The sequence below is a fragment of the Lissotriton helveticus genome, chromosome 2_1, assembly GCF_964261635.1.
Source record: "Lissotriton helveticus chromosome 2_1, aLisHel1.1, whole genome shotgun sequence".
Lineage (NCBI taxonomy): Eukaryota > Metazoa > Chordata > Amphibia > Caudata > Salamandridae > Lissotriton > Lissotriton helveticus.
In genome coordinates, this window is record NC_136059.1 from 1,234,925,880 (window position 1) to 1,234,947,742 (window position 21,863).

Genomic DNA, 21,863 nt, shown 5'->3' on the forward strand with positions numbered 1-21,863 from the left:
TAGTGTGACTGTGTCTGATTGAATCTGCAGAGTAATATCAATATGATTCACATCATCATTCTAAAGGCTGCTGTAATATTGGGAGGTAATATATCTCAGTGCCACGTTGTGATTTTCTTCCCAGTGTGGTCTTATATCCATTTCCAAGTTCCTCGGTTCATAATGGAGGAAAATGTAGAAATATTGCAAGTTTTCCTAATTACAAGCTGGACAAGCTGGAATAGTGCACATTTTTCCTGCACAAATTTCGCCAGATTTTACATGGTGACATTTCTGTTCAGAAAAAACACAGGATGTGGTGATTATTGGACACTCTTTGTAATCCTAACGTGGGCAAAAGGCCTTGTTTATGCCCAAATTGGGTCTGCCACAGCCCTTGGACTGAAGCCCCTAATGTAGGCTACATCTGCATGGCGCTCGACCTCGGACCTAGGGAACTTGGTTCGAGTCTCGGTAACGACGCCAAAAAACCCCTGTGATTCTGGACAAAATCACTTAATCTCCCCGTGCCTAAAATGAAAGTGTGTCATCATGTAACGTAACTGGTGCTATGTAAAGCGCTCTGATAACTGATTCGGTTCGGTTCTAGTTCGCGCTATATTAAAACTCTGCAAAAAAAAAAAGGTCCTCATGAAAGAAAAAATTGCCTTGCCCATCTCCTCCTATGTTGCCCTCCTCTTATGTGGTGAGCAGTAGGCACATTCGAACAACTCAGTTGTACATTTGTCATTGATTTTTACTTTTCCTGCTCTGGTAACCCAAGGCCACCTCTCATGGTGCCTTTAGACCTCCAGAATACACGCCAAAAATATTGGTTACATCTTCAAACTTATATTCCATGATCCTTTCCCCATATCTGCTTTAGCTCTTTGTGATGTCATACTTTGGCACATGGTACACTCTTTTCAGTTTCTCTTTCCTCGTATTACCTTCAATTATGTAATCTATACTATGCTATATTACGGTTTTAAAGATTATCCTGCTCATTTCATTTCCTGTATGATGCTTTACTTGGCTGTAATTTTACTGTAATTTCCGTAATATTTTGACCTAGTTCATGTATAAATGTTCTAAAATTAATAAATTCCTGGTAAAGAGTTAGGGCCTCATTCTGAATGGGTTGGTTTTATAGTGTGATAGTTCTTCAGAAAGGGAACAACCGTTAACACACTTTTCCCCAGCGCCAAATTACCCTACAATTCCAAGTTTGCCTTTCCAGGATTTGGGTTAATATGTAAAGACATTGTATTAAAATATTTCACATTATTCATCTTTTCAATCAGTTTTTCATAAGCAAATGTTGGCATTATTACCCAGCAAAATTTGCAAGAGGAAAAATCATGGGTTTGTGGGATTATTGAAAGATTCTGAATACCTAGATTGGGTTTAGGTATCATTTGAATCAGATTATGATGCCACTATTCCCCTGAATGCAACAAAAATAGAAAGAGGAAAAATATGAGGAGAAATGAAAATATTTCTCCTTTTTGTGTCTCCTTACTCCTCCCCTGGGGAGGTGTATGATTCTGACGCATTCCCAGGTTTAGAAAATGTTGTAAATCTGGGAGTGTGGCAGAATCCATGGGTTTTGCGAGGACACACCCACAGCAACACCCATGACAAGCCCCTTTCACATAAGGGGTGATATTCACAAGACCATGAAAAGCCACAAAGGGTGGCTATGTGTGGCCTTGTTAATATGGGGCCGCACACTGCACCGCTGGTGCGTCAAAAAAAGTGACACACCAGTGGCGCAAGGGGCTTGTAAATAAGCCCCCATATGTCAGAAGGAGACCATATTCCCTATGTATGAGGCTAGGCACACCATGCTGTTTCAAAAATGACTACTTTGCTGTTGAACATAAAAAACATTCTGAGTAATCGCTTCACTTCCACCCCTGAACCCATGTTGAGTGCACATTTTTTTGTGAACATGTAGCATAAAGGCAATGTTGACAAACATCTACGTTTAATGAACTTTTACAACTGCTATCCCATAATCCCATAAAAAGTTCCTTTCTCATGTAGTACCTATAGGTATCCCCTTTGCTCTTCTCACGGAAGGCATCCTACCAGACGATACACACCAAGCCTTGGACATAAGCACTTTTAATTCCCAATACCAGCCTTAGGGCTGCCAAAGATACTGAAGTATTGCAAGAAGTAAGTATTCTCAAAATCTGCCCTTCTACTTTATTCAAAAAGCCTCATTTAAAAAGTTGTCTGCAAACCTCACTAAATATAGGAGATTAGCAGGAATGTTTGCCTCATAGACGTCTATTAGGTGGGAGAAGTGTCTTCTATCCTTGGCCCTATAGAATGCTCCCAAACCCTTAGCCTGGGCCTGAGCTTTACACACGGTATTTGAAATGTGGTCAATATCATTCAAGTTGCTGCACATTATTTTCACCAAAAAGGTAAATGTCTTGACCACTTCCAATATTTGAGAGCCCTAAAACCAAGGGAAGTTGGCGTATTTAGGTTTCTTCTTACCATGGAAGCAGAGTATTTTGTTTTTAGAGGTGTTCATTTTTAAATAATGTGCGTCAGCAACATATTGCAGTGACCCCAATCAACTGTTGAGACCCTTAGGAGTAAGATCCAAAATCACTATGTCATCCGCTTAGAGAAGACATGAGCTTGACTGTCCCCCAATACTAGGAAGTAAACCCCTCCTTTGTGAAAGGGTATCAAGCTGGTCCTAGATATATAGGGAGAAAAACAGCAGGGCGATTCTTCATTGGAATTACTCTAGAGAGTCCTCGATCACCACCTAACCGAACCTGGTACCATGTGGCAGAGTCGAGGGTAATGATTAGGTGCAGTGTGTTTCCTGAAATGCCAAGATCCGACGACTTCTTATTGAGCACTGAACGATCCACTTCAACAAAGGCTGTGGAGAAGTCTATAAATGCGACATATATCAAGCAACCTCTATTAACCACATACTTCTCATTAAATATTTGTAATGCAGCTATGTTATCTAAGATCCCATGTTTTTTCCTGAAACTTGTCTGCTCTAGCAGTGTAATCCTGTTGTCCTCCGCCCAGGGGTTTAACTGTGCCAACAGACACATCGAGAAGACCTTACCTACTGCATCTAATAGGGCAATCTGGTGATAGTTACAGGGTTGTTGCGGTCCCCCTTTTTTTAAAAGGGTGACAAAAATGCTTCCAGTCCAAGAAATAGGAACTGGCCTATCTGCATAGCAGAATCTAAAGATCGGAAATATTAATGTGGCCAAAAGGGTAGTTTCCTGCTTTGCTGCAGAGATTCGAACTTCATGCAGTCCTATGGCAGTAGAGAATTATATTGTTGGAAAGTTATGGGTGGGACTACAGGATTCTGAAATTGGGACGGGGGGGCGGGTGACGCTCGCTAGCACCTCATTTGCTGCATAAAGTGCAGAAAGGAAGTGGACCCAACAGTTCTCCAATGGGAGAGGGGGAGGATTTAACCCTTGTCCCACAACCATCCGCAACTATTTCACAAAGATTTCTCATATGATTCTTAAAGGCAGCTTTTGTTAGTTCTATCCACGTACGGTCAGGAGCTTGCTTTTTTTGGCCAGCCTTTATGTGACTTTTGCACCTTTTCAAAAGAGAGAGGTGACTGCTTCTCTCATTAGAAAAAATATTAATTGTTTCATGGCCAATCGATTTATTTATTTTTTCAATTGAAGAATCAAGAGAGAGATTGACTTTGCTGGGGCCTTTGATGGCCTTGGGCTAGAGTTTATTACAATCTGCTTCATGAAATGATTAAAGGAATGCAGAACATCAGCCTCCCAAGAGTAAATTAACTGCTTTCTCTACACTATCCTTTAAAATAGTTATCATTCTGGGATCCCAGTAGGTTCTGCCTGATTTTTATTGATTTTTGAGATAGCCCCATCACATTTCCAAGGCCCAACAAGGGACATATGCACCTCTAGGGAGAAAACCAACAATCAGTTATCACTATAAATAGAGTCTATTATTTTTAAGTCACCTAACAGGTGGAAAAAGTATACCAAGCAATAAAAGAATCAAACATTGCCTCTCTCGTCTGGGATTTATGAGTATACAGTGCAGGGGGGTCAGAGGGTAATCTCCCATTATCTATTAAAGTAATTGCTGCTTAGTTGACCAAGTAGAATCCTACCTCTCTTATCAGTTCTAGTTTTAGATGGGAAACGTAAGGGGGGGGGGGATAAGCAAAACGTACTCATTTTTTTACCTCTTGGAATAGATTAAGAGCATGATTGGGGATTTTACAATTACGTTCTCCAACCAAGATTACACGAGGCCCTGCTCCTTATTCAAAGTATTTTTAATAAAGGTAAAAACCTTGTGCACATGATTATTATATTATAAGAGACATCAGGTGGAATATAGGCGTTCATCAAGAGACTGGGAGCTGATACTCCCCCCCCTCCATTAGTGAACAGTGTTAGCCACTAGGCAAAGGTTTGAGGAGTAAGTAAAGCTATCATATTTCCAATTCATCTTATTGCTTAGGAGAATAGCCATCTCTCCTTTTGGAAGCCCTTTTCATAGATGGGTTGGCTTTGCATTTTATAGAGAAGAAACCATCACATTGAAGCTCGCTGGAGCACCAGATTTCCTCAAGGCAGATTCTATCGGGATTTTAGTCATTCAAAAAGTGAAATTTCACTTTACTATTCTTTATTCCTGCAACATTCCAGGAAACCACTTTTAATTCATTGCTAATTATGACATTGTGTTACGAGTAGTGGTGCACGAATGCTATTTAAAGCCCCTGCCAACCAATTCCATTTTTGAAGCTCATTATTTACACAATCAGAATGGGCTTTGCCCATATGTCACACGACTCGCATTAGTTCCTATGTAAACTTGCAGCCTTCTTGAATCATCCGCTAAATCCCTATTTAAAGATCTAGAATGCCAATCCCCCACATGATTATACAATTTATCAGACTCATTGTCCCAAAAATGTACTTCCTCATAAGCGGAAAAACTTTAAGTTGGAGACATTCACTGTTGAAGTACCAAATTCACAACAATTTTAGAGTTTAAAGTATGCGCGTTTTTAACCCAGGCCCAGTAATATTCAAGGAAACCAATGGAATATCCCTGCTTTGAATTAAATTCAAGTTCGTAATGTCTGCAAAACATGCAATTAAGGATACACAATTCAGGATCAAATCAAAGTCAAAGAGGGGAACACAATTTAACATAGAGGTGTTAACAGAGGAGCAAAAATGAGAATGGGTTTCCTGATCAGATGATATCAGAGTTGCTTTTGCCTTCCTCAAACAGAGCAGCCACCGGTTGAGGGAGGGTGGGGCAAGAAGTGGAAAAAGGGGAGGGGTACATGAGCATTGTGCCAGGGTCCTTCCTCACCATGGGAGTTATAATAATTGATACCAATGGACCAGGACTATGGCGCTCCTGCTGATTGCCTTGGTTAGGTGCCTCAGGCCTTAGCAAAGTGTTCTACCCTTCTTGAAAACAAAGTATTTTGTGAGATTTTTTTAAAACTCGCTGGTTATATTTTCTCTTCCCTCTACGATTTTTTATTTTACTTTTGCACATGGATTGTTCATTCTCTATTAGGAGAATCATACTTGAATCAGTTCGAGTTTTGTTTTAAAGATGGAGAAAACTTCAAGATCAGAGTTTGAAGATTTCACAGGGTAACAAGTTACTACAGAGTCCACTGAGCCAGGGTCGAAGAGATATCTTATTGAGAGTGTGTGGCTTTCCACCTTAGATCTTGTTTTAGGGATGTTCACAAGTGCCTAAAAAAGGGTCCTTCCTGCTTGTGAGCAGAAATCTCGATTCAGGGTGAAAGGCAATACGTTAGTCACCTCCTTTGATGGCTACCCTTTGGTTGACCCTTGGCTGTAAGCTCTCAATCAATCAATCAATCAATCAAACGAGCTTTATTCGATTTTAGGTAGTAAAAATCATAAAAGCATTACATATAAAAACAGTTAATCTAAAATACATCTATATACATCAGTCTACTTTATCACAATAACCGTTTCAGACATTACTTCTCATCTTATGGATCAAGCTAACAAACACCCAGTCCACAAAATTCAATGATTATTTACTTTCCTATTTTCCATCACGTTCTTTAAAAACCCTGCCAGAGAGCTGATACAATAAAAACTATCCAACATCTACAGGTAGATGAAGGCAGGCCGACATTGTCTCCATCCTCCCCTTTTTAGTAATGACTTTAACCATCTTCGTCTCTCTGTGTAATAATATTTACAAAATAGTACCACGTGAATCGTGCTTTGTTGCGATGCATTATCGCTCGGACAGTGGCATAAATGTCTGGACCAATCATTTATGTTTGGATATGAGACCAGGTGATGAAGTGTTCCAAATCTGAATCTATTCAGCAAATATCTTTCGTATCTGCTCAATACATGTTGCAGATAAGGTTGGATATTGCATGTAAATATGATCTGCTGGTGACTAATCACAGTTGGTTTGTTCAAGGCGATGGCTAATCTATTTTCATCTAAGTGTGCCATAATGATTCCTTTAAAATCTTTGCGTGTGATAGCCTGTAGGGAATCCGGCGTAGAAAAATAATCAGGGTGGCCAATGTCATTCGTGAAATCTTCCACATATTTCAGCCATGGGATTTTACGGGTCTTATCTAGCTTCATGGCATCCCTCATTACTTCCCTATTTAGGGTGGCGTTCTCCCTGGTCCAAATTCTGTGCCATAGGAGAATTGGCTGAACCCTGATAATGTCTGAGATGTATGTGACTCCCAGCTCAGAAAGGCAATTAAATACAGATGCGCTAATTGGGACGCTCAATAAAGACCTCAAAAAAACATTTCGGTACGCTGGATTGGGGTACAATCTTGAAAGCCCCAAATTCCTGCCCCGTAAATGGCTATACTCACGCATTTTGCGCGGTAAATTCTCAGCATAATTACCAAAGGCCTTTTCCCCAGCTTTTTAGAGAAGTTAAAGAGAGCTGCTAAGCTCTCAATTTGTCTTTGTTGCCTTTTCTCTATCTTATTTTGTACTTGTTAATAGTTTCAGGATCATAGCAACTGTATCTTGAATAGAGCTGGATCCCACTACAAATCTTTCTAAGAGAGCTAAGATCTTGTGCCAGATTGTTGTAAGTGCCTGAGGTGCACAATGAGCATTTACAATTGCTTTTTCACCCGCTGTGATCGTTATTATAGGATGGGCTTTAGATGTTTTTGCAGCTCCTTCTCTATTATGGATCTCAGAGCACACAACCTGCTTCTTATCATAGTGGAAAACAAATTACTTTCCAAAAGCCAGATAAAGATTAAAGAGTTGTTGGCTCCTACAGACTGAATACCTTGTTAAACACAAATTATGTAATTTTCCTGAAAATATTATCTTATATACTGTCCTTGTTAAACACCAATTATATAATTTTCATGAAAATATTATCTTATATACTGGCAGATATCATCCATAAAGTCATGTACCCTGATCAGCCCAGGGTTTATCCCAGGGAGGCTGTTGGCCTCCATTATGCATTGCATTGTAAAGGAAATAGGTTTTTTGGGTGAAAAGTCTAAATCCACTCCAGTGGTCCTTCTATTGGACACTGCAAATGCCTTTGATCTGGTGAGCTTAGAATTCCTAGAAGCAGTGTTAGGAGAAATGTATATTCCAACCCAGTTCACTATATTGATCTTTATTTTAAATGGAGGGCCCTCCAAGTATTGTTCATTAATACAATAGGAGTGGGGCTTATACACGTTGAATTGAGTGCCTGTCGTCACCCACTTTAATTTCCATTTTTTGAACCAAAGTCTAGATGGATAGGAATTAGCTGAGCTCGTAGAGATTCACTCTACAGAATTCTGCAGAGTTACTGGAAAATTATGCCATATTCCACAGAGTCCTACATGCAGGCAGAGCACCACTTGGACACCTCTAATGCCAGGCATGCCAAGGCAACAGCACCTCTCGTCTGAACTACAAGATTGCTCCAACCGGCACCTACAGCAGCATTACGCTGCGGAGTGTCACTAACACAGTTACAATCTCCTTCCAAGAGATACTATCTGTGGTGCCCATCCACCTTTACCAAAAAAAAAAGGTCAACAGTGGGGGTACTTCCCCCGCCCCGGAGACCACAACACCACTAGTTCCCCACACCACCCCAGTAACAAGAGCACAAAGACTCATTTACTGTGTGCACCGAAGCCCACTCTCTCTGATTTGCACCCTCTGTAGTATCATAGAAGAGTGGGTGTGTTCAGTATTCAGTGCTTTATGAGAACCTGCTGGACTGTGAGGAAGCGACTGCAATTCAGGTAACGTTTTTGTTTCTTGCAGAACTACGAAGCAGTGAGGACTTGCTTACCTATGAGGCTGGTAGTTGGTGCATTCTTGTCCATATCTGCTAGACAGCATACACATATTTGTCTCTATAAAGTGAGTCTGACACAGAGTACTGGGCTGCAAGAGGGTGAACATGCACTCTTGGATAGGGATTGAGAGAGTGCATGATTGAATTGATTGATTTCAATGCCTCCTCTATCCCATCTGCTCTAAAACACTGTAATGGTTGCGTCATTCTCGCTTACTTTTCACCTGCAGACAGTCCCTCTTTCTCACTTCCACACACGCCACTACTACATCTCAGAAGCCTGTGATTGCCATGTGGTCACTAAGCGATTCTTTAGCTCTCTGCAGCACATTGATACAGTTGGCACAAGATCCCACAAAACACACTGTAGAGGATAAGTTGTAACGTTTCCTTTCCGTGTTTTGTCCTGTGCTGATGAATAGCTAAGTGTATTGCATACTTCCTATAGGTATCTATCTGTAATGTTAAGTTGACACTGAATCCCGACATCACCGTCTTTGCTTTCATCTTTCTGTAATTGAAAAACATAGCACAATTGTTCCTTTCATTTAAAGGCCAAAAAATAGACTATGGATTTTGTTCAATTTGCTATGTTATTTAAAAGCAATGGTGGGTGCTAGCAAAACTCCACCAAGTGGTGGAGGTGGAGTTTTTGCTGAGCTCCGTGCTCCAAGCGGAGCGCGGAGTGCCAAAACTCTGCAGACCCCACTGGCGGAGCCTACCGTTCACCGCTAATAGGAATTCAAAATAGTACCCAAGCTGCCCCTGATATTTTTGGAAAATACAAATATATGATGGATGGAAGGAATGCTTGAATTATTCTCATTCACCAACAATTACCTGGTACGCTTCCTAATCCTTCGTATGTTTTTTTTAGATTAAACCCAAACATATCCAAATCAGCTTTGGTCCTGCATATTTGTTAAAGTTTCACCTCCACAGTTATTTTTTGTTCTAGAATAATGTTTGCATGCAAACAGGAATCTGTATGGCTAGTAAAATAAAAAACATTCATGGAAACATTACATATATGTTATAGGTGCATCGCTAGCCCCTCTCTTCAAGTTTTTGAACCAGTTACGATGGAAGACACACAAGCAAGCAATTGCGGCCTGCAAATCGGGCTCTCCACTAGATGCCTGCCCTCCCTTGACCCTTCATCAAATTATAAATATTGTCAATCCAGTGATTAACCATTTAGTTAATTCCTTGTTACTCACTGGTAAGGTCCCAAGTGAGACCACTGAAGAAAAATCAAAATGCGTGCATATCCAACCTCTCATATTTTCGCCCTGTTCCACTTCTACCAATTCTGGGAAAAATTACTGAAAGACTAGTCAATAAAGAGCTTTCAAAATTCCTGGAATCAGCTAGGATTCTTCACCCGAGGCAGCCAGGCTTTCATCCTAAACATTCAACGAAATCTGCCTTTACTGGAAATTACGGGTATGTTAAAATCCATAATAGACAAAGATAGGAGGGCAGTGCTAATCTTGTTAGATTTGTCTGCCGCATTTGATACCAATTTCATATGGTATTCTTCTGACAAGGTTAGAATCTAGCAGCGTCACTAACACTATCCTGGCCTGGATTAAGTCTTTTTTGACTGTTCATCATAGGCAAGCCATTTCTCTTGGCACGTTTCTCTCTGCCGAACGAACTATTACTGTGGGAGTCCCACGCGGCTCCTCTCTTAGTCCGTTACTACTTAATATATACGTGGCCACCCTCATTTTGCTGATACCGTCATTTGAGATTAAAGTACCGTCCTATGCTGAAGACACTCAGCTGATTTTATCTTTGGACCAAGATTCAACCATCGCAGAAGCAAACTTCAAACTCTGCTTATCGGAGGTCATTCAATGGATAAAAGAAAAACATCTCAGGTGTAACTCTGACAAAACTGAGATCCTAATGATAGGGAAAGATAACCCTTTTCAACCAAGTGCCTGGTGGCCGGAAGATGCTACAGCCCCCCTTCCACCATTGAAGTAGCAAAAAATCTGGGAGTGCAGTTGGACACCCCACTCTCCTTTTGACCACATGCCTTGATGGTGGCAGGGACTTGTTTTATTCTAATCAAAACCTTTAAAAAAGTCTTTGATTTCATTCTCCTTTGTACTAGGAGGAGGGTTGCAGTGGTCAATAAATCCACACTTAAGAGACTTCAGAAGGTCCAACATGCGGCAGCCCGCCTGGTTTTGAATCTTCCTCGAAAGTCATCGGCATCGGCGGTGCTACAAACTCTTCATTGGCTGCCTCTACATAAGATAATTTTATTTAAAATCCTCTAATAAATTTTAGAGCAGTAGCAAAAAATTGGTCCAGTGTATTTTGCAGCTAGATTCTGCCTATACATTACAAGTAGGACCCTCAGATCTTCCTTGGCAAACATCCTTAAACCTCCCTGCTTTAGATACAAATCCAAGAGAGGGAAATCAATAGCCTCCCTAGGAACCAAAGCATGGAATCTTATGCCAGCTCAACTGAGGCTTGTGAAAACAGAAACTCAGTTTAGGAAGTCTGAAGACTTGGATCCATGGAGCTCCGGATGATTTCTGCTGATCGCTCATACAGAGATTCACGACTCTCGGCCTAGTCTGATCTTCACACGCTTAGCGTCAGGATGCGCCTTCCAGAGTGATAGTTGCACTTTATAGGTACCCAATTCAAATTCAAGCTGAGAGGCAATGCTCCTGCTTAGCTGCCCTCTTTCCCAATGGTTTCCTTAAAGCAATCTCTTTCCATCCATATCGCTCCACCCTTAGGAAACGTCCTTGTGGTGTGCTACTAGGCATTTCACTGTCACTTTGAATTTATGCAACATCTGTGTCAGCACTTTTAGCCACCCTTATCCTCTGTTTTGGTTTCCTGTTTTATTGTGACACTGAAGACGCCTAGCTCATCCATTTAGATAGTTAAGAGGCAATCACTCAAACTTATTTTCAACATTGCATGACCTAAGTAGCAATGTGGATGTGCTATAAACCCATTAAAACTCAACACAAACTTTACATAAGTCCTATTCTAGAGGGAGCTATCACCTTATGATTTAATATTAGGTGTCCTTATTTGATGGAACTTCATCCCAAAACATCAATCTGAGCTTTATCTTTGATAGATTGGAGCTCTTACTCAAGCCTGTAATTAATAAACTAACATCATCATGTTTCTGCTGTGTAAAAAAGTAAAGTCCACATTTGTAAAGCGCACAATCACCCGTAAGGGTCTCTAGGCGCTGGGGGCCGTCGGGAAGATTAAGCGAGCTATTGCCCAGAGTCACATGGTGCTGGGCTGACCTGCCGCCGGAGCCGGGGATCGAACCGTGGTCCCCAGATTCCAGCGTCAGTCGCCCTGGCCGCGGCGCCACACCTCTCCCCTAAAACAGTTGAGGATAATCCAACCTCTCCTCCCAGTGGATTCTGCAAAACTCTAATCAAGTCGGTAATCACCTCGAGCTTTCACCATTGCAATTTTAGATATTTTGACCTCCCCAGTTATGTTATGTCCAAACAGCAGATAATCCAGAACTCTGCTGGTAGATTCACTTTTAACCTGGTCTGCGGGCATACTATGTCTCACCATCGGCCTAACCTTTACACTCTCCTCATTTTGAAACATGTAATCTTTAAGTCCCTAAATATGTGTCACTGAGCTATGGAAAATGAATTGTTCTTTGGTTCTTGAAAGAATAAAGCATTAGCTTTTACTTCTAGGAATTGTTTCTTCAATGTTTTTCATTCTCATGATATTGGTCAGTTTTAATCCCAAAACGTTAATGATGGATTACAACCATTGTTTATCAGCCTTTATTATCAATTGAAAAAAGTGAGCATGCGAAAAGTGGCGAGAAGTACAATTATAAAAAATATTGCTATCTCTATGCAAATTAGGGTAAAAAGAAATTCACAAACGTTATCCTACTTTTTTCTTCTTACAAATTCCATCTTTTGAAGTCGCTCCTTCAATATACCATTAAATAGTTATGATACTTTCTACAAAACATTTTGCTTAAAATTAACCAATATTTTTCACCCACTCCTACTTGTTACAATAGATTCAGTGAAACAAGATGCAAAATGTTACTCTTATTACATACAATTTAATCTTGTTAACCCAAGGAACATGACAGGTTCACGGTGTACATTGTGCTGAAATGCTGGAGAGATACATTGCTTGACAGTCATTGACTAGAAAACATTTCTTTCTTTGTTGCAGGCATTACCGATTCCTCTGGATCAATTTTTAGTAAGATACTTGTTTTTTGTTTACTAAAATATTTGAAATCACTTGTAAGTTAAAAGAATATACCGTATTTGAGATATCCAATGCATGAGTAGGCGAAAATGTAGTTTATATTCTTAAAATTACCTGAATTCCTCGAAGCCATGGAAAATTGTCAACAAACAAAATTTGGTTTTCAAACAAATCCATTTGAAAATATTACTGTTTTTTTGCTGAAGTCTCTAAACCGTAATTATACATGTTACATTCTGCATAGAAATTGCTAGATTTTTATGTGGAACTTTAAAAAATCTGTGACAAAAATTATTTCTTTTTTGACAAACATAATGCAAGGCTGTTTTCCTCATCAGACTCTTATTTTTCTTAGACAATATTATGCAAATAAAACATGCTTACCAATCTTATCTGAGGAATAGACTTCAGTACAAATCTAAAAATTCACAACATATTGTGACTATAGTAGTAAGTATTCATAACAGGTCACATCTGGTTTATGGACCTTGAATAATGTGAATTTACTATTATTAAAAGAAATACTAGTGAAAAAAAATATATATATATAGTTTTCAGTAACATTAGCAAGTTGAATTCTCTACTGATTTTTTTCTGCATACAAAGTATTCTCATTGCTTTTCCCCTTCATACGAAAAGTAATAATTTGGATGACCATGCTATATTGCAAGATTTCTGCCAAGATCTAAAATTACCATTGACAAATATTAATACAAAAACCAGAAGAATTGGTGAATTCTGGGTATTAGTATACCTTTACAGCATCATATGTGGGTAATGTACATTCTTTAGTACAGACCTCTGTATTTAATCATTCTCATGGCAACATAATCCTTAAATGTCATGCTTTTTCTTGTGCTCTAACACAAACTGGAGAGGTAACATTTAGCAATGGAACACTTCAATATCTAACTTTTCAAAGGACATCACATACATATATGTTAATATCTATAAACTACATGATTAAGCCCAGTCCCTTTCTAAATCCACATAGAAATCGCTTATGAAACAGACCTGGCTCACCTGCTTGTTACAATATTTGTAGATATCACTTAAAGTTACACAACTCAGTGGTATATTTGCAAGGGGATAGCGCCACTAGAACATCACTTTTAGCGACATTCTGGTGGCGCTATGCCCTTCTCCATATTTATAAAGCAGCTTTAAGTCACTTTTTGTAGCTTAAGGCAACCTTGCCAATTCAAAACCCTTTTACACTCATCATTTTGCGTGAAAGGGGCATGCAAAGGGTGCTACTGTAGGCATTCCACTGCAACACCCATTGATTTTGTATTCTCCTCCAGATTTACAAGGATGTGTAAATCTGAGGCAGTACCAAAAACTAGCGCCAATGCAAGGGCAGGCATTCGAATGGAGCATGAGAAGGAATACTTTATTTCTCCTCGCTGTTGCTTTTTCTGTGTGCTGCATTGTGCAGCACACATAGAAAGAGCAAAATGCTATTTATAATTATTTATGTGCAGGAAGGGACTTAGAAGTAACAAATCACCATGGGGGCCCACCCGGAGGGTGGCGGGTGGAGGAACTGACCACAGCCACAGAATTATGGTGTGACAAAGGCTGCTTTATTGGAAGCAGGTGCACTTTACCAATTCCAAAACCTTGGCCTGTGCCGAACAAAACTAAACCTCACTAAATATGAAGTACCTAACAACCCCCCACCCCCTCCCCTAAATGGTTCCCCACAATTATCAACACACCACAACATCCCACCTGCAACATGCCTCAGTACCTAACTAACCATAACGTGACATCTGTATTCCCCCCCTGGCAAACAACCCAGGCCTCCTACACTTATCCCCCTTTTTAACTAGGAGAAACGCCAACCTCCCGTATTGCACACCAGCACCTGTTCCAGAGAAACAAAACCCACAACCATCTGGACCCCGATGCAACGGCTCCTAAGAAAACCCCTCCGAACAAAAAACCCATCACACCAGGAAACCTCCCCCCCAATTACAACCCCAGCATTGTCAAAAACCATAAGCAGCTTTCTCCAGGACAGAAAACATCCCTTAGGGGCCTCCCCAAAATCAGAGGGAGGGCGGGAAAAAACTTGTGACCAACCCCTCGCCGGCTGCTGTGTCACTGCCACCGAAATGGTGGTCAGTGACACAAAATGTCTGGTCTTAAACCCTCCCAGCCCAACCAGCCCAATCCCCAGCCCAAGGCAAGCCCAAAACCTCGCCGCCAGCCCAAACAGCCCAAAACCCCCTCTGCTGATGTCATCTCTCCCCCCTCCCTCTGGGCCCCAAAACCCCCGGGGGTGGTAGGCCGCCCCCCCAAAACCCCATTGGGGCCCACCCGGAGGGTGGGGGGAGGAACCGACCACAGACACAGAACTATGGTGTGACAAAGGCCACTTTATTGGAAGCAGGTGCACCTTACAAATTCCAAAACCTTGGCCTGTGCCGAACAAAACTAAACCTCACTAAATATGAAGTACCTAACAACCCCCACCCCTCCCCTAAATGGTTCCCCACAATTATCAACATACCACAACATCCCACCTGCAACATGCCTCAGTACCTAACTAACCATAACGTGACATCTGTATTCCCCCCACTGGCAAACAACCCAGGCCTCCTACACTTATCCCCCGTTTTAGCTAGGAGAAACGCCACTCGAAAACCGCCTAGTGACTTTCGACCGCCCCATAGGAATCCTGCCCCCTCGGATATCTGCGCACCCCCAAAGCTAAATCTCGAGCCTCCTTCAACTGGACAATGTACAGTTCCATCCCATACCGAGACCGTCTTCCCTGAAAAAATACACTGCCCCGTATCTCAGCTCAGGGTGCTCCATTCGACCCACACCTTCCCTTGCACAAAAAACATCCATCTCCCTATTGATCTTTCGCTTTGCCCTGTCTATAGCCCCTGGACACTCCGCCCCCCGCCAAATCCTCCTGGGAATGAACGTAGACCATATTACGTGACATCCTGCCCATTTCCTCCGTACCTCCAACAAGTCCCTCTTCATTTATTTGACCAGGGCCAACCCTTTGCACAGTACCAGGTAATTCTCCCCCAAATGAATGACCACCACAACAGGACACACACCCCCCCGTACCACATTGTTCAACACCGGCATCAACTCATGCCAACGCATTCCCCCTTTCCCCCGCCAATGACATCTAAAAAATCGGTCGCCCAGTTCCAAATTAAGCTTCCGATGCTTGTCCCACTCAGCCCTCTCTGCTATTTTGACAAAGGAATGTCCCACAATGTAAATGTCCAACACCGCCGCAGCCGGCCCTGCCACAGCACCTGTAAAGACACACATGTAAGAGGGCGAAACAACTGCCATATCAGTGCGGCCTGTCTACCCCCCCGCATCCGGACATAAGTCTTGTAGCAATACGACTTCCAGCGCCCAATCGCTGCATGTCCTCTTTCCCCCACCCCCTCCGTGCCGCCTCCGTCTCTGCCCTTATTCTAAAGGAATGCATCCCGACAGCCTTCGGGTCCTCGCCCATATACCGTAGGGCGTGCCGCAGGACCCACAAAACCTGAGCCGCCGTCACCCTGCCTTCACCTCCCCGACCAAACACCTCCCCCACCAACTTCCTCCGCCCGGCCGCCAACCGCCGTCCCCACGCCGTGGGACATACCCCTGCCTTACCGCACCAGACCGCAGAAATTCCCCCAAGCCTGTACGTACGCCTTCCAAGTGGACACCGCCCCCAACGCCTTCACCAGTTGAACGACCTGGCATCTCCCACTGACCACAGCACCCACGGCACCGGCATCTTGGTCTCCTCCGCTTCCATGGCTAGCCCATGGAACCTCTGCCACTGTGAACGAGACAGAGCATCCGCAATGTCATTGTCCACCCCAGGCACATGTCGGGCCTGACCTAAGATGTCATGCTCGAAACAGCGAAGCCGAACACTCTCATCAGTCTCAGCACTTGGGGGTCCCGTGCCGACTGCCTGTTAACCACCTGTACCACGGACATATTGTCCACCCTGAACAGAACCAGTTTATGAGCCAGCTCCTGAGCCCAAACCGCCACCGCCACCACCAAAGGAAACATTTCTAGGAATGCAATGCTGCGGCCCCCCGCTTGTCAATGCGGCGGCCACTGAGCCGCGCACCACCGTCCCGCGCCGGACAAGCCGAAGCCACCAACTCCCGCGGCTTCCGAATACAGCGCGACGTTCCCTTCCCAATCTTTCAGGGGCGCCATCGGCACTCCATTGAACCGTCCCAGAAACGCCAGCCACATTCGCAAATCCTCTTTCGTCCCCGCCGAGAGGCGCAAATGATGATGCGGCAAAGTCAATCCCGACAACGCCAAACCCAGTTGTCAGCAGTATGTACACCCGCCCGCACCACACGGCATGCAAACTTCAGATGTCCCAACAACACTTGCACTTCCCGCACCGTCACCGTCCGTTTGTCCAACATTCCTCGTACCAACGCCAACATTGCCGACCTCTTATCCTGGGGTAGGCGTGCTTCCATGGCCGCTGAGTCGAGCTCTCCCAAGAAAGGACAACACCGTACTGGGACCGTGTGTCTTCTCTGGCGCCAGGGGAACACCCAAGTAACCCATTAGGTCCGTAAAACCGTCCAGCTGCTGCTGGCAATCCGTCAAACCGGGCCGTCCGACCAGAAAGAAGTCATCCAGATAGTGCGTCACTGTCTCAGAGCCTGTGCGCCAGGAAAAAGCCCACTGCAGAAAGGAACGGAAATGCTGAAACAACGCACAGGAGATCGAGCACCCCATGGGAAGTGCTTTGTCGACAAAATTGCCCCCAGCAAACTGAATCCCCAACAACTGGTGATCCTCCGGGTGCACCTGGAGCAGCCTGAAAGCCGACTTAATGTCGCACTTCGCCGTCATGGCCCCCATCCCTACCGCCGCTACAATCTTCCGTGTCACGTCCACCGACGAGCACGACACCGTCACAGGCTCATCCGAGATAAAGTCATTCACCGACGACCCCTCTGGCCACGACAATTGCTGTATCAACCTGAACTGCCCCGGCTCCTTCATGGGCACCACCCCAATCGGGGAGATAATCAGATTTGGCAATGGCAGCTCCGCGAAGGGGGGCCCACCATCCGGCTCTCCCTCACTTCCTTGAACAGTTACTCCCGCACAGTCCCCTTGTGCGCATTTACGGACTTCAAGGTGTCTGCCCCGCGTGCAGTCCGCGACCCTTCATAGCCCAACCGAAAACCCTCCCGGAAACCCAGACGCAAACGGCCGCATAGGCCCCCAGCATGGCTCCAGCCGATCCAGCCTAACTGGTGTACGAGCCTTTTCCCATGGCTCCCGCACCCCCTCTTCCTCCCCCCTGCCCCCCGGTCTGGTTCCCTGTCGCCGCAGGCTGCTGTCCCGGAGGACCTCCGACTCCCCAGCATTGCACCACCGTGTGCCTCCTTCCGCACTTGGAGCACTCGTGCCGAAAACGTCACACTTGCCTGCCGCACGCACCCTTATTGAAATCCCAGCAGGCCCCGACCGTGTTCTACCCGGTGCTCTCTCCCTGCCCCACCCCCCTACGGGTGAAGCGGGCTGAAAAGTTGCTCACGCGAGCGGCAAACCGCTGGCCGTATAAACGGTGCAGCCAAACTTCGCCCCGCCCATCGTCTTCTGATACAAGTCGAAGTCCAGATCGCCCCACTTCGCGTCCGGGTCCGACACCAGCCTCGCCCGAAAACTCCTCATCATAATGTGACCACGCATTACTGCCGTATGTCACTTGCACCCTCTGGACCACATCCATGTATTTGAACAATGCTATGGCCCTGTCCGGATACCTTTCGCAATATACACTAGCGTATATAAGGAACACCGCCGACTAATTATCAATCGTCAGCGGTACCTTGGAGCGCCTGGCCAACTCCTGTTCCTCCTCCTTGGACCCCTCCTTAGCCGTCAGCTCCCTGTGAAGGAGCTTCAACATCTCCACGTACTCCTCCTTCCATATTTTTTCCTTTGTCGCCAACGATAGATGGGCCCCCAGCGGCTTAGTCACCCCCATATAGGGGAGCTTGCGCACCGGCACCACGCAACTCTCCTTCGCCCCGGCGGCTGTCTCGACCGTTTTCGCACTTCCCGCCGCCTCAACCCCGTCGCTGTCCGCCCCGGTGCTCACCGCCGCTACCCCTTCAGACGGTCCCACGCCGTCCGGGCCCACCCCTGCGTCCTTCACGTACCGTTCTTTCACCAGTCGCACCAAATCTTCCCCCCTTGCATCCGTACCCACCGACACTTGCACGCAGCGCTTCTTGTCCAAACCACACCCCGCTCTGTCCCCAACCTTACCTGGCGTCAAGGTCAACGTCCGCACCGGATCCCGCCGCCTAACCAGTGGAGCTGAGGGGGCCGTCACGCGGCCGGGTGGTCGGACCTGCAATACACTTCCAACAGCGTTACATCTCCCCCCTCCCCCTCCCGAATCTCCCCCTCCTCCTCCGACTCCCCATCCTCGCTCACTTGCAATCCCTACATCTCACGGCCGCCCCCTGGGGACTCCAGCCAGCTCACCCCCGCCTTCTCCCTGCACACCCTCATCCACGCACTCGGATCAGCACTCTACCTGCGTCCATCAACCACACATGACCCAGAAACCGTCCCCGCCATGCTGCCACGCACTCCCCGTCCCCCGGCGGCTGTCTCGACCCTTCGGGTTGGGGCGGTCGGGGACCCATCGCCCCGCCGTCGAACGAGCTCCCCCGCTTGGTCCCTCACTGGAGCACGACCGCCCGTACAAGGCAGAGCCGGCCCATCCCCTCAGTGGACCGGAGCCGCAAGCTGCTCATCCGAGCGCCTCTCCCACTGCTCCTGCCAAGGAAAAAACATGTAGTACAGCATGTCGGGGAAAAAATGACCCACATTCCCCCCGAATTGCCCCCCCCCCCATCCCCTCTAGGGCTCCCTTCCCTACCCCGCAGAGTGTCCCCCCCTTGCCGGACGCTCCTGCCACCCCCCCATCCTCCCGGCCCCCTCCCCCCTGTTCCCCCATGCCGCCTGCCGTGACTCCCCCACCCCACCCCACCCCACCCCAAGCCCCCCCAAACCGACCCCCCACCCCCACCACAAACCCCCGAACTCCAGTCCGCCTCGCTCCGTCCCCCCATTTCCCCCCTCCCACCCGTCATGTCCCTCAAGCACCCCCCACCCCCCTCCACCTCCCCCCTCCGTGCACCCTCTACGTGCACCACCCCCCTCTCCCCCACCCCCTCCCCTCCGCACCCCTCTCGGTGACGGCGACCTGCTTGGCCCCACCATACTTCCCTCCCCCAGACGAAGATCCCCAGTCCAGTTCGCTCCCCCCACCCTCTCTGCCCCCTCCCCCTCCCACTCCCCCTCCCCTCCTCCTCCCCCTCCAGGGCCGATTCCTCCATCAATACCGGAGACCCCACCCCCCTCCCCCTGCCCCCCTCGCTCTTCCCCCGGAAACCCTACAGCTCCCAGCTCTTGTCCACCCAACAATTCTCCCCCTTGCCCTCTTTTTGTAGCACCGTACCCCCTCCCTCCCCCCCTGCACACTCCCCCGTCCCCACCTCACGACCCCCTGCCTTGCCTACAAATTCCAGACATGGACAGCCCCTCGCGCCCTTCCTCCCCCAGCCCTCTTTTTCATTGCGCCTGCTGTTTGCTGTGCCCGGCCCCGCCGCCCGCTCTCCGACGCCCTTCCGCCTCTCTCACCCTCACCGCGAGCCCTCCGCGGCCGAGACCGCAGGGGCTCGCACGCCAGTACAGTTGCTACGGCACCACTTGCAGCGCGCCGCGGCGGCCTTACCTGGATTTCCTGCCGCACTAGGTCTAAGCGGCCAGCTTCCCCCAGCAGCCTCACAGCCTCCGTCACCCGGGGATCTTCAAATCGCGCCATGACTCCGCTCACAACGCAGCCTCTACTCCGTAAACCGACCACCGCACAAGCACCAGGCACCGCGTACCGCTACCGGCCACTAGCCCACCAGCCACCAGGTATGCCTGAGCTAAACTGGGCCTAAACTCCACGCAACAACCGAGCAAAAAACTCTTGACCAACCCCCCGCCGGCTGCTGTGTCACTGCCACCGAAATGGTGGTCAGTGACACAAAATGTCCGGTCTTAAACCCTCCCAGCCCAACCAGCCCAATCCCCAGCCCAAGGCAAGCCCAAAACCTCGCCCTCAGCCCAAACAGCCCAAAACTCCCTCTGCTGATGTCATCTCTCCCCCCCTCCCTCCGGGCCCCAAAACCCCCGGGGGTGGCAGGCCTCCCGGTGGTCGGCCGCCCCCCCCCCAAACCCCATTATGGTTGTTTATTGCAAAGAAGGGCCACCTTCCTGCACATTGGCCCCTACAGCACAAAAACAATCATTCCCTGGAAAGTAAGTCCCCTTGCATTATAGTGCAAGGGCACCTGCACTGGCACTAGGCAGCAAATTTTAACTCCAGTGCTAGGGAAAACACAGAAGTGCATCGTATTGTAGTAAATACGGCCCATTACTACATTTTGGAAATGCCGGAGCGCGACACTGCCAAATTTGGTGCAGCTCCGCACTCCAACATTTACTTGTTCACCCCTTCCATGCTCACGACGACCTCAGCTCGTAATGCAGTACAGTGCTCCTGTGCTGAGCTCGTCATGACCACACCCGTTTTTAATTGCTGTCCAGCACATCAGCCGAATCGCTCTAGCAGCGATGCGGTTAATATGCCTCTCAGTTTATTGTTAGAAACTACATCATTCATGAGTAAATCACGATCGCAAGAAATCAAAAGGTGACAAAAGAATCGACTTGTGAACAAAAAGAATCAATATGACACAAAAGAAATTAATTTTGGTGAAATTACTTTTGTAACAAAAAAAAGATTCATTCAACATGTGACAATACAAATCAGCTCATTCCAGACATGTGTTTATTTAAAAATTAAAATCAGAACTCCGCAAGAGCAAAAATAAAGGGTGTTATAGGATTACTGAGTACTTATATGAAAATGCAAAGGTGCTTAAATGATTAATCTGTAAGAAATAATTTAAGGTTACCTATCTTTACTATTATATTATTGTGCATGCTATTTTAGATGAACCCAGAAGTACAGTGAATTCTTCTAAAAGTAAAATATATTTTTTCTTTTTAGGCTCTATTTCAAGCAGTGGTAAGAATAAACTATATAATTTCTGTAGTTTTCTTCGTATCTCTGAAAGTTGCAGTACATGTGTTTAGCTTTCCATGACTCACAATGCATTCTTTTGTTTTAGAATCAACCGGCCACT

The 21,863-nt window shown here is 46.0% G+C and overlaps 1 long non-coding RNA gene across 1 annotated transcript in view; it reads left to right on the top strand.

The window, feature by feature from the left end:
• LOC144819698 (uncharacterized) overlaps positions 1-12,607 on the top strand; it is a 37,212-nt gene extending 24,605 nt beyond the window's left edge. Inside the window, exon 4 of the long non-coding RNA XR_013607517.1 lies at positions 12,577-12,607. This is a non-coding gene — a long non-coding RNA (uncharacterized LOC144819698). The remainder of the gene's footprint in view (positions 1-12,576) is intronic.
• The last annotated feature ends 9,256 nt before the right edge of the window (positions 12,608-21,863 follow it).